We start from the raw sequence: 12,519 nt of genomic DNA, 5'->3' as shown, positions 1-12,519 counted from the left end.
GCTATAGTGGAAGATAGTGCAAGTTTGGTGCTCATTCCGAGTTTTTTGCTTCCAGAAATAATTCGTTTGCAAATAATATGGAAATAAGTGCTGAATGTTCACTGTATTCCACTATCTCCTAATATAGTTCTGGAACTGGATATAATGGAACTGGATAGAATGTGGAAATTAACAGTTAGGGAAATTGGATTTGAACATATGTGTATGATGGTGTGTGTTTGCAAACACAGGTTTATCTTCACTTGACCATGTTTTATATTTACGCATACATTCCCATGCATATGTAACATGTGTGTTTGTGATGTCTGGTTTGGCCCCCTTTATCCCTGTCAGAATTGGACTATCACCAAAGATCACCTCATTCAACCCCAGTGCCTTCCATAGTATGATTTTAATTTGGGTAGGCCTGTCACATAAACTGTAACCACAGCAGCCATGGGGGTCTTGTATCTCCTGCCAGTTCAGTTTGCAGAAGAGGGGTTTCCAGTTTGCACGGTTTTAAGGAGATGCACTTCCCAAGCCGCACATCTGGCCCTGAGACATTATTTGGGTTTTGCAGGTGGAGCTGAATGGAAATTCTGTTAAGCGCTTGTGTCGAACTCCTCTGGTGGCAGCAGAACCGTGGAGGCAGCATTGCTGCCAGCTTCACAAAGGGACCTCTCAAAAGCCTCTTGCCTCCCACAGGGGCTGTTTCTAAACGCAGCCTGAATAGGGGCCTGATTGCACCTCTTTCCTTGATTACAGAGCAAGATTTCCTGGGGATGCTGCCTCCTGAATGACAGAGAAGCTTGCCACTCTGTAATTATCACACTTTTAACTGCAGAGTGAACAGATTTGTCAGAACCCTCCCCCCCTTTAAAAAATACAGGTTACTGTAGGGCTTACCTTCCACCTGAGCCTTTGGCTTGGCCGTGGCTTCCTGTTCCAGATGGGTTTGGATGGCAGCTGCTTGCTTCTCTCTTGCAGGCATGCAGTGCCCTGTTGCCACCTCCCCTCAGTTTCACGACACTAATAACCACTTTGGCATTTTTCCAGGAGCCTGATGGCTGCTCTTAATTTGCATACATTTTGTAATCAAAAAACAAATGAACATGACCATAATATTTGCCTCCACTTGCATCTTCCTTGATGAGTGAATATAAATTGCTTGTTGTTAAGAATTCACCACTGGTAAACAGCCACTGCATTTGTCTGCTTCTTGCCCTGTTGTTAGAGGTTGAGGGCAGACCAATGTCTTCCCCTTCTGGTTGTGATTTGAACAGTTTGGACTTAATTCTCCTGTGGAAAATGGCACTTAAGAATGTTCCTAGTAACCCAGGACTGTACAGTAAATGGAAGCAGGGTGACATAGGCCCTTCAGAGCAATATCAATTATTTTGATCCATGGTGCTGTTTTTTTTGTGCATCACTTAGGGGCGATTCAAACAACCACTTCCTTGTTGTTGTTGTTTTAAATGAGATGGTGACATTATTGTCTAAATGGTCCCAGCTCCCAGTTTAGCAGATGGCTGCAAATGAGAAATGGGGAGCTGAGCAAATGAGAAATGGGGAGCTGAGCAAATGAGAAATGGGGAGCTCTGTGACTGCATCAGCCCAATAATTTTCCACTTGGGGTGGCAAAACATCATCACAGATGTTGGGTGGAGGAAGGCCATAGAACACTTGTATGAACCAGCTCCAATTAAACCCCTTTTATACTTCCATTCATTCTTCCTAGAGCAAATTTATTTTGCACATTTTGAGGCTGTTTTCCAATCATGTCTTAATTTGATGGTGATCCAGATGGTCACCAGAGAAACAAGACAAACTAATTAATGGCTGCAAAGTGCTTCCAGGCTGCACAGTGCAGCATAAGCACAGTTTGTTGTCATTAATAATAATAGTAAATATCAGAGAGGAAGGAGATCTGCAGCCTTTCAGTCTGGTCCTGAAAGTTGTTCTAATTTATGGCTGATAATTTATGAGGATATAGCACCCTCTCTTAAAACAAAATAGCATGCATTTTGTCTTAGGTGCATAGTGTGCAGCAATGGAAGGAGATGAGGGGAGAAATCCCACACTGAGAAGGGAGAGACTACATGGCCAGTAGAACCAGCATGTTCCTGAGAAGTTACTTTGCTGGGTCTTACATGTGTGATAGATTTGGAGGGTGTTTTACCATCCTAGTCTGTTTGCAAAGTTCAGAGCATATTCTATCTTGAACTCTGGACAGGTTTCTCTGTTATATGAGCAATGTTAGGCACTGTCATCCATCATACTAGTAAATGATTGTGGACTTCAGATGAACTGTTCCGTGGCATGCTTGCTGTGTGGGCAAGAGATCGCCTTTCTTATGTCACTGGTGAAGATGACTCAAAGGGTTGGTATGCATCTCATCCTTGTGATTCTTTGTGTTGGGAAACTCACCCTAGGCTGAGAAACCGGAGGTGTGATGCAGAGAAGGAAATGCATTCTTCAGATTCATGGCATTCATCTTGCTTCCCACTTACGCTGTGGATCTCAGTGTCTTGGCTGGCAGAAAATGCAGTTTCTAAACTTCTGGGAAGGTAGTTTAAAAAATGATATTTCATCAGGGATTCTGGTGAGCAGTGGGAACCTCACAATTTATAGCACTGTAAGTATCTCATAGAAGAGACTGAGGATGAACAATCCCTAAAGCATCCAAGAGAAGACCTACACTTCACCTCTGTTCCAACAGCACATTGTCCAGAGAAAAGGTGACTATGCGTCCTGTGATATTACTGATGATCTTTCTTCTGAGTCAGTCCACCGTCTCCCTTTCCACTCTTGCCTTTTGGTGTTGGCCATCCCTTTGGTCATGACTGATAACCCCGCTGGAGGAAACCAGTAGGGTTTTTAAAGTTCTGCTGCTGTCCGGTGACAGCAACATGGTCTAGAGTGAAATTGCACTGCCCTCCCACAATCCTTCATTGCAGACACATTCACTCCATTCTTAGAAGTGCTTCATGTTTGGGAACTGCCTGAGGCATCAGATTGGGCTATGAATGGGAAGGGAAATATGCTGAGATGGAGGGAGTAGAGGTTTTAATATTGTTTTTAAGGAATAGCAAATGGAGATGTTCTATGGCTCTGCTTACCATGTGATTTGATTGTTTAAAAGATCCTAATACAACCTGTGTTTCCTGCTTTATTTTTTTATGTGCATCTTGCTGTAGGCACTTGGAGTACAAACACAGAAGAGCAGTGTATAAATAAATTATTATCAACAGCCCCGGTGAAGACCTGTTTAAGACAACTGTAAACCAGCACAATAAAAGCACTTTGTGCAGTAACTTTTTTTTTAAAAAAAAGTCCTCATGAGAATTGATTAGCATTTGCTACAGTAGAACCATGTTAATGGCCTTCGCTCTTTGGTTGTGGCTGATAGGAGTTGGAGTCCATTAATACCTTCATGATGCTCAATTGACTACACCTGTTGTAGTTCAACTTACATGATCTTGAGGATGGGAAGGTCAGATGGGCCTCATCTATCAAAGGAGCTGTTGGAGCCATTGCCATTGGCATGGCAGGGAAGTTTTGCCCGGGGTGTGTGTGTATGTGATCAGAATTGCGGTCCTGGAATGCCTACTTACAGAAACTGAGTAGTTGTGTTTGACTCCTGAAGTGCCTGTACTCAGTTTCTCAAGAAACGCATGCTTGTGTTTCTTTGCTTCTTCTTTTGAAATATTGATCATAGTTTTCAGGTTATTGTTCAGTGCTTTCAACACTTAAAATTCCCCCAGTTACTTTTTGGCAATTGCACAAGTTCCTATATTCCGCCTCCTCTCTTTCTTCTTGGCAACATAATTTCAAACATTTCCTTAGTCCTATTTTAGTCCATTATTTCTACTTTGTACTGTTATTTATGCCTATTGAATCAGATGAGACATCTTTCCCCTCCTAAACCAGGTTTGTTCTCCTTCATTTTGAGGATTATGTGAGCACCTTTCTATGCTCTTTTGATTTCAGTCAGTTTTGAAATACAAATCTTACTTTAAGCTAGATTTATTCCCTTTCTGTCCCTGCCCCCTTTCTTAAGTGTAACAAAGTAACTTTGTTAATACTTGTATTTGTGAATTCTGTCCGTCTCCCTAAAACTGAATGGATCTGGACTTGAAAACACACAGTCTAAAGCAACCCTCTCCAACTTGATGCCCTCCAAACTTTTTGGGCTCCCAACTCATAACACCCTCAGCCAGAATAGCGATGGGAGTGATGGGAGTTGTAATCCAAAATATCTGGAAGGCACCAGGCTAATGGGGAAGGCTGGGCTAAAGGCTATGAAGATGAAGAAATTCAAAGAGGGTTAAGGTGTGGAGTTGGCACACTGATTGCATTTCTTGGCTATCTATGCCAATTTCTCTGCTCTCCTGCCCTCCTTATCCATTTACTGAGAGAGGCTATGCTTCCTTCCAGGCTAAATTAAAAATTCAGGAACCGAGGGTTTGATGAATGATCAGGTCAACACAGGCAGCTTTTGTTTTGCTTCACTTATTCAAACCAACAAATAGCACAAGCCAGGCCTAGCTTAGTCACTCCATTCCATTTTTTTTAAAAAAAGGAAAAACTGATCAATAAACCTAAACAAAAAAGATTATATTGATATATGGCTGTCTTCTCAAATCTCACAAAGTGAGCAAGATGCAGTTGGTACACAGATGCAGATGGTATACGCTCTCACTAACCTCTAGTGCCCTCTAGAGATTTTGAACTACAAATCACATCCTTCCCAGGCAGCACAACAGTAGCCCAAAACATTTTTTGGGTGGGGAAGATGTAGCGATGGCCACCAACTTTAAAAGAGGCTTTAAAAGAGGGTTCGACAAATTCGCTGAGGATATCAATGGCTACCAGCTATGGTGGGTGTGTCCTGCCTCCAGTATCAGAGGAGATACACAGTTGAATTACACATAAGTTAAGAAACTGCTGTTGCACTCATGTGCTGCTTGAGAGCTTCCCATAGTATCTGGTTAGCCACTGTGACAACAAGATGCTGGGCTAGATGGGTCTTTGATCTCGCTCAGCAGGGCTAATTTGAAAAGCACCAGGTAGGTGAAGGCACCCCACTTCTCACTCTCCCCCCCCCCCCCCCCAGGATGAGAAGGAAGCATTTGTGAGCACTCTTTGAGTTTGGTCAGTCAACCAGCTACAAATCTACCTAACAGTTACCTCAGCTAGTCCACATTTTACCAGCTTTTCCACAAGATTATCATGGGGGACTGGTTTTCTAATCCACAGAGCCTAGGGCTTGCCGATCAGAAGGTTGGTGGTTCGAATCCCCGCGACGGGGTGAGCTCCCATTGCTCTGTCCCAGCTCCTGCTGACCTAGCAGTTTGAAAGCACGTCAAAGTGCAAGTAGATAAATAGGTACCGCTCCAGCAGGAAGGTAAACAGCGTTTCCGTGTGCTGCTCTGGTTCGTGGCTTAATCATGCCGGCCACATGACCCACACTGCCTTCAGGGTTGCCTAGAAAAGAACCTTGGTGTCTGGAGAAGTTTCTTAAAGCTAAGCCTTGGTGATCCTTGGTTCAAATTCAAAGCAGCTTGCAATGAAAGTGAAGTATGATGATCTGCATGTACCTACACCTGAAAAGTGTTATTTTCTGCTGTTCGAGAATGGCTTGATTCCCCCCCCCCCAAAGTAGCAATTCTTTCCACATCTTGGTAATCTTGGACTCTGGGCTAATAAACGGATGGGCGATATGGACTGTGTATAACAAGCCTTTGAGAGGTCTCTCCCTGTCATTGCACCCAAGATTGCACTGTCATTTTCTGTAATAGCTTAGTAACCAGACCCTGCTGAGGAGAGATGTGTACCTGAGATTTCTGCTTGCCACCATTGTTAAGCCTAGTTACATGTATAATGGAGGCTTGCAGGAAATGAAGTCGTTACTCTAAATGGCCCAAGGGAACATAGAGTGACTGGCCAGGAGCTATATAGTTATTGTGAGGTCACAGTCACACACACTGTTTTCTTTAAACAGTCATATTAAAGTGCCTGTTCTTTGTTTGAATGCCAGTCAGCTCAAAACCTGTTGAGAAAACTAAACTCATTGCACAGGGGGAAAGCATTTGCTTGCCTCCCCCTATTTTAGATGTGGTTGAAGTAATGTTGACCTGAAGCTTTCAGCCCTGATTTGTTTTTGTTTTGCATTTTTGGAATGCCAGGCTTGAAGATTTGTGTGTGTGAGAGAGATATCTTCAAGGGTTGGGTTTATTTCTTTAATTTCCTTTTTTGCAAAGGGAGGGGGGTGCTTACTGTAATAAATACAAGGCAGCAGAGGTTAGCATTAGTCTTCCTTTTAATAGTTACACTGTTCTTAACCGATAATGGCACATATTGTTTCTTGGCAAATTCTTGGTTTTTTAAAAAAGGAAATATTGTGGCTCACAGTGACCAGATTTTTGTAATAGTTAAAAGGAAGACTGATGCAACCTTTGTAGGAAATTGCAGCCAAATATAACTAGCAAGCTTAGGGCTAGTTAATGCATAAATGGGTTAAAACCACAGAATTTTATTGCTAGACTCAGTTAGGTCACGCCCCCTCACAAAGAAAGTGAAGTTTCTTTGTTCACTCTCTTTCATCATCTCACGATGACCGGGAAACATGTCTGGGCTTGGTACTGCTTCAAGTTCAGACCACATGCACAGAAATACGTTTCTGTGTTTTTTAGCCCAATAATTTTGTACCTGTGTTCTACTTGCTGCTGCATGAAATAACACATGAATCTGACCTTTGATAGTTGTAAGTAAAGCATTTTAATTTACTAACGGTGTGGTCTATACATCGTGAAAGGGGTAGAAATGGGGAAACGCTGTTAGCAGACTAAACAGGATATTAAAAGGGTCTAGCAGCCTGTATTACTAAGGCTTCACTGTCGCTGAACTTTTAAGCCCTGCTGGAGCTCTCTTACTGGAGAGTGTGTTTAGCTCTGTGCTTTGAATCTAGGGATCCAGCCAAGTCCATGTAATTACCCTATATGGGTAATCTACATTTATTTTCTTCCCCCAACAACCTTCTGATATGCCATATCTAGTATGGCAAGGTCCTCTTTGAACAAATGAAGTAAGAAATGTGCAACTTCCCCAAAGTTGCAGACAGTGCTTCCCTGGCATTTGCAGGAAATGACCGTGAAAAATGTGCTATTTCTCAACCTTAATTTGAAGTAATGGCTACATTATATAGAATCAGAGATGGAAGGGACCCTAAGGATTATCTAGTCCAACCCCCTGCAATGCAGCAGTATGCAGCTATCTCATACGCGGATCAAACCTGCAACCTCGGCATTATCAGCACCACACTCTGACCAACTGAGCTATCCAGGTGTTGCATTATATAGAATGCATGGTGACAGGAGTGGGAAGTTTATGATCCTGAAACCCCACTATATTTTGAGTTAACTCAGCTTTGCAAATGTGCAGCTATGTCTCCAGAGTCTGCTGCTTAAAATGGTTGAGAACTATCCTTTTGATCTCTAGGGCTAGATTAATGGCAGATGTCACACGGACCTGTAACTTGCTTCTGTTGTGCTAATGCTGGTCAACAAACTTGTTATCTTGTTCTCCAAGCTTTTAACAGCTTAGCTGAGGCCATATCATGAGAAGTCCATATATATCACTCTGCACTTGATTGTATGTTTATAGTCATCTTCCAATTAAACAGTTTTGGGGTAAAATACTCCTGGGTTTACCTGGAAATTCACGGGTAATGAGCCCCTTCTTAAAATCTTTCCAGGTTGCTGAGGTTGCTACAATTGTTAAAGGGCCTTTTAAATTTAACGATAGCTGTTGTATCAGAGTTTGTGAGAGATCCAGCTTCCTGTGCTTCTCCTTTTACACTTTTGGAAGAGTGGAATATGTTGTTTCAGGTGAATTTCTCCCTGTCACACAGGTGGGCATAGGATTATTCTCTAGTCTTTGCTGGTGGCAGCCCTGATCTTCAGGCTTGTTAATTCTGATGTGCTTTGAAATATATTAAAAAAATTAACAACATGCACCAGCAGAAAACAAAGCAGACAAATGGAAATTGATTTAAGATATAATTAAAATCAAATGACATTTTGTGTTCCACCGTGGAGAGGATGGTATACTAAATATTACCTCCCTGTGTGAATATTTAACTAGCTGCTGACTTGTGTTGCTCCCCCTCAACAGTAGTTTTGACATTGGCGAGAGCTGATGAAAAATTTTGAGCCATTTGTGACATGTAGGAGTGAAAGGAAGGAAATGTGCTCCCTCCCCACTATTATATTTATTTTGCTATTCCATATTTTCTCTGTACTTTGCCACCCCAGAGAGAACTGGCTGTTCTGCTGAAGGACTTGGATGAAGAGAATGAAAACTGGGAACAAATAAAGAAGATGGTTAAATTGACAACTTAAGATGTAAATTATGGTTCTTGTCACAGGGAAACATTCCCCCTCAATCTACTCAGCTGTGCCCACCCCCATTTCAGGAGAGAGCTGGGAAAAACCCCTTGCTTCAGTAATTCTGACAAATTCATATTTGCTCCAAAAATAGCAAATTGAAATATTTCCATGAAGTCAGATGTTTTACTGTGCATTCCCTCAGGATGGGATGGAGCTGCCTAGTCTCTCATTTTGTTCCAGGAGTTGGTGTTAACAATGGCCTGCTTCCCATCTCGCCCACTTCCCTTCATTTCTAAAGCTGAATGCCTCCCCTCTGCTTTTCTGTACATTTCCTAGTAAGAGATGCCTGCTAGCTGTTGAAATAATGTTAGGCAGTGTGATGGGAACGAAATAAATCGAAACAGGAATTTAATGATTATGGGCATGAAGTTTTCTATAGAGCTCTGCCCAAATATTGTCCAGTTGTGCTGGTTTCTACCTGAAAATAGAATTTGGGTGGTGTAGAAATTTCTCTAGGGGAGGGGGAAATGTTTTGCAATGTTTTACCTTTTTAAAAAGCTTGTTTGGCACCATTGTTTTCTCTTGCTGAAGCTGTTGCTTCTTCCATCCCTGGAGCAAGTCACGTAGGTAATCTCATACAGTCAGGGGTTCCATGGTGAAGAGGTTGACATCATAATGTTATGCAGCCAGTCAGATTTAGCTGCATGATGACATCACTGAGGGCCAGAGAGGGCAGTTGAGCATATAGTGAAATATGGGCAGTGTGGATGACTAAGAGCAGCTGGGGGGAAAGGAGCTAAGAATAGGAAGAGTTTGTCAGGGCCAGGGAAAACATTAGCAAAAGAATACGTAGTTTTGGTTCAAGTCTAGTTTAATTTCACTCCATATTAAGGATGTATAAGAAGCTTCTTGTAATTTTTTCCCAAAGTGCTGTAGTATGCTCTCCAATAATAGAAAATGCTTTACATTTCTTTGTTCATCTGGTCTGTAAGCCAGACATTTTTTGACTTCACCTCCCACCATCCCAGACAAAATTGGCCATGCTGGCTGGAGTTGATGGAAGTTGGAGTTCAACATCATCTGGAGGACACTGTGTTGACCACTGCTGGTTTATACCTATAGTGGGAAGTACTGATCTTACCAAGGCCAGCTTTTGAAGCCATGCCAGAACTGTGACTGGAATTCAAGTTTCCTAGGTCTAAGTCCATCCTTTTGCGATCTGGACTGTATTGACAATGATGTGAACTGAACTGTTTCTCTTAAGAAACATATTTAAAAATAACCCCCCTCTTTGCCCCCAGAGTTATATGGATTAAAAATATATAGGTTTCCAGCAGAAGCATTACTGCCACCACAGGGGTGATTGCTCTTGTTCTCAAATCCTGCTTGCAGGTTTCCCACAGGCAACTGGTTGGCCCCAGAGACCAGGATGATAGATTGGATGGGCCATTGATCTGATCTAACGGGTTCTTCTTATGTTCCTTCTTTCCATGATTAGCGTAGCTAGATTGTCATTTGAGTTTCCCATATAGGACTGGAGATGCCCCAGCTAACCCCATGAACTTCTGATTCTTCAGTGCTGGGGCCAAATTAAATGGAGTTCTATGAGGGTGAATTTGTGCATTTTTAAACAATAGGAGCTCTTGGCACACTGCCAAGTATGAGGAAGAAAGAGCTAGTGGCTGTTGAGCACTTTCCTGTTCATAGGAGCCAACTCCTAGCAGCCAAGGTCCATTCAACCCTCCCAGTAAAATATTTGAGGGCCCCACCCCAAGTTCATGGACATTGCCATTCAAATGGTGCATGTGTGTGTCTTGTGATCAATTATGCAGAGTGGGGTTTACTTCCCCAACAGTATTTTATTCAAGTTGGCAACCGTGTTCTTGTTCCATTGTTTTCCAGCTCAAAATTGTGCTCTCTGGGTTGTTTTTCTCCCCACAAGGGAAAAAGATACAGGGCCCCCATATATTTTCTTCTGCTGGTATGGAAGCAGCTTGTGCTTGGCATGGCAGCCCTGTACCATTTTTACAGGAAAGAAGCAATCAGTGCTTGCTTGCTTTTTCTCCAATCTTGATTTGGGCCTCCAAGGCTGCTTTTCAGTTTTAAAAAAACATGAATAGGAAGTAAGAGCCACTGAGCACAAGTGTCGCATCAAGTTGTGCCCTCCCTTTATAGCTCTTAAGAATGAGCAAAAATGCAAATTCTAATCCATCAGCAGAAAGTTCTTGCCAGTGGACAGAATTGCACAAATCATACGTAGCATTGTTTCAAATGCCCTAATTAGCATCCTGCAGTTTTGACTGATAGAATTGCATTTGTCTAGAAAGGATGATCATACTGTAGAAAAAGAGAAAGAGTGTGTGTCATATTTATGTATGACCATTAACATTCCCATAGTTTTTAAACTGAGTGGACAGATCTTGTATCAGCATCTGGAGTCGTCGCCCCCCCCCACTACTGTGTTTTGCTGCCTCCAGTGCTGGCCGTTGGATCACAGCATAACTTCCAGATCCCTCTCTGCCGCTGAGGTAAAAAGTGTCCTTCCATTGTGATGTTCCTCATTACGTCTTGACCCTGACCCCTAATGCCGAAAAATGGGAGGCTGATCTAAGGAAGAGGAGGAGGGTGATGACAGGATGATGTGACGAGAAGGCAAAACTGTCAGAACAATCCCAGCTGGCCGCGCAAAAAGCCTCTTGGTTGTGACTGGCAAGGCCGGCTTTCGCGTGCCAGCCATGGGAGGTGAAAATATCTCTCTCTGAGGCAAGGGGTTAGAAAGGGGGGGAGGGGCTTAGAAAACAAAACATAACATACAAAGAAAGCATATATTTCCCCAGTTCCCTGGATCTGATTTACCAGTTCCTTAAAGGAGTGAAAGCATGCCATTCAGATGGCTTACTGCATTCAGGGCTGGCCCAAGACATTTTGCTGCCCGAGGCTTCTTCCACCATACCTGAGGGTGGTTTAGAAGCACATATAGCTCTGTCTGTATAGCATATACTATACCTCTCTGTCTTCCAGCAGAGGGAAAAAACTGCTGGGCTCAGGAGGGCTGCTCCCCACAGCTCCCAGAATCTGTTTAAGGCAGCAGCCTTGCTTTGCCCAATGCCAGTTTTCATGTAACAAGGCTACAGGAGATCAGATGCCCCTCAAAGAACCATTACAAGATTGTAAAATGACCTTGATAGGTGATAGCAGTGGCCAGCTAGATGCTGCTGGGTGATGAAATGGCTGCCAATAATGATGGCATGGCAACAACAATGCCCACAGTTATGCAAAGGATGTACAAAATCCTGCTTGATCTTCCTCATCTAGTGAAATCATTGATTGAACCTAGGGAAGCAGGATTCTGTTCCCACTGCCTCTGCCCAATCATTATAACATATATATATGTTTGCCTGTGTCGCTGTTGATTTGTGCCTCTGAGTCAATGGAACAACCAGTTTTAACCAGGCCGGTGTGTTTGTGTGTGTTTGGAGCCCTTTTTAGGATCCCCCAGGAGCTCTGAGGGGGCATATGACTGGCTCTGTTCACTCCTATTTTCATTGATTGGCTTACCCCAAATTCCCAGATGAGGAAGTGAGTGTTGCCAACTGAACAGTCTATCTTTTGCTATGGCTTAGTTACACTTAAGGAGTCTTAATCCATTTTTTGCTTGACTCAGGGGGCACACGACTGCAGAGCACACGGACCTCTGTTTTAATAATTCACAGCCTGCCTCTAAGCACTCCATCAGCACAATTTAGTGGAGCTTTCACCAGCAAAGTGCTGTGAAGATTTGAGCATGTATTCCATGCATAGAAAAGTATTCTAGCCCCCATGTTTCATGTAATGGGGTCCCATGTTGGGTCCCCACATAGCAGATTATATAAATTGAGGCTCTTGTTGTCACTGCTGAACATTTATGGCCATCTTTACATTATACTCCCTGTATGGAGAGAGTAGTGTCTTACCAGTGACCCTCTGTATGTTGTTGGCTTTCTCCAACCACCAAAACCAGTATAGGGATGGGGACTGATGAATGTTACCTCACTCAACAAGTCATTCCCCAGGGAAAGTGCTACAATAGAAAAGTCCTAGCCCTAGCTGACAACTTTTCCCCCTGAGGTTGAGGGTTTTGGAGCAGGACCTCATATAAAGATCAGAGCAT

General features: G+C 42.9%; 1 protein-coding gene and 1 long non-coding RNA gene across 20 annotated transcripts in view; one reads left to right on the top strand and one right to left on the bottom strand.

The window, feature by feature from the left end:
- Positions 1-12,519, top strand: part of NRXN3 (neurexin 3) — a 1,132,087-nt gene that overhangs the window by 69,983 nt on the left and 1,049,585 nt on the right. The gene's annotated exons all lie outside the window — the stretch shown is intronic.
- Positions 8,208-11,414, bottom strand: LOC128408401 (uncharacterized). Its single transcript, XR_008329065.1, has 2 exons — positions 8,916-11,414; positions 8,208-8,341 (listed from the first exon to the last, which is right to left on the bottom strand). It is a non-coding gene; the product is annotated as an uncharacterized LOC128408401 (long non-coding RNA).

Source organism: Podarcis raffonei, chromosome 1, assembly GCF_027172205.1.
Source record: "Podarcis raffonei isolate rPodRaf1 chromosome 1, rPodRaf1.pri, whole genome shotgun sequence".
Classification (NCBI taxonomy): Eukaryota; Metazoa; Chordata; class Lepidosauria; order Squamata; family Lacertidae; genus Podarcis; species Podarcis raffonei.
This window is presented reverse-complemented; position numbering and strand designations above follow the sequence as displayed.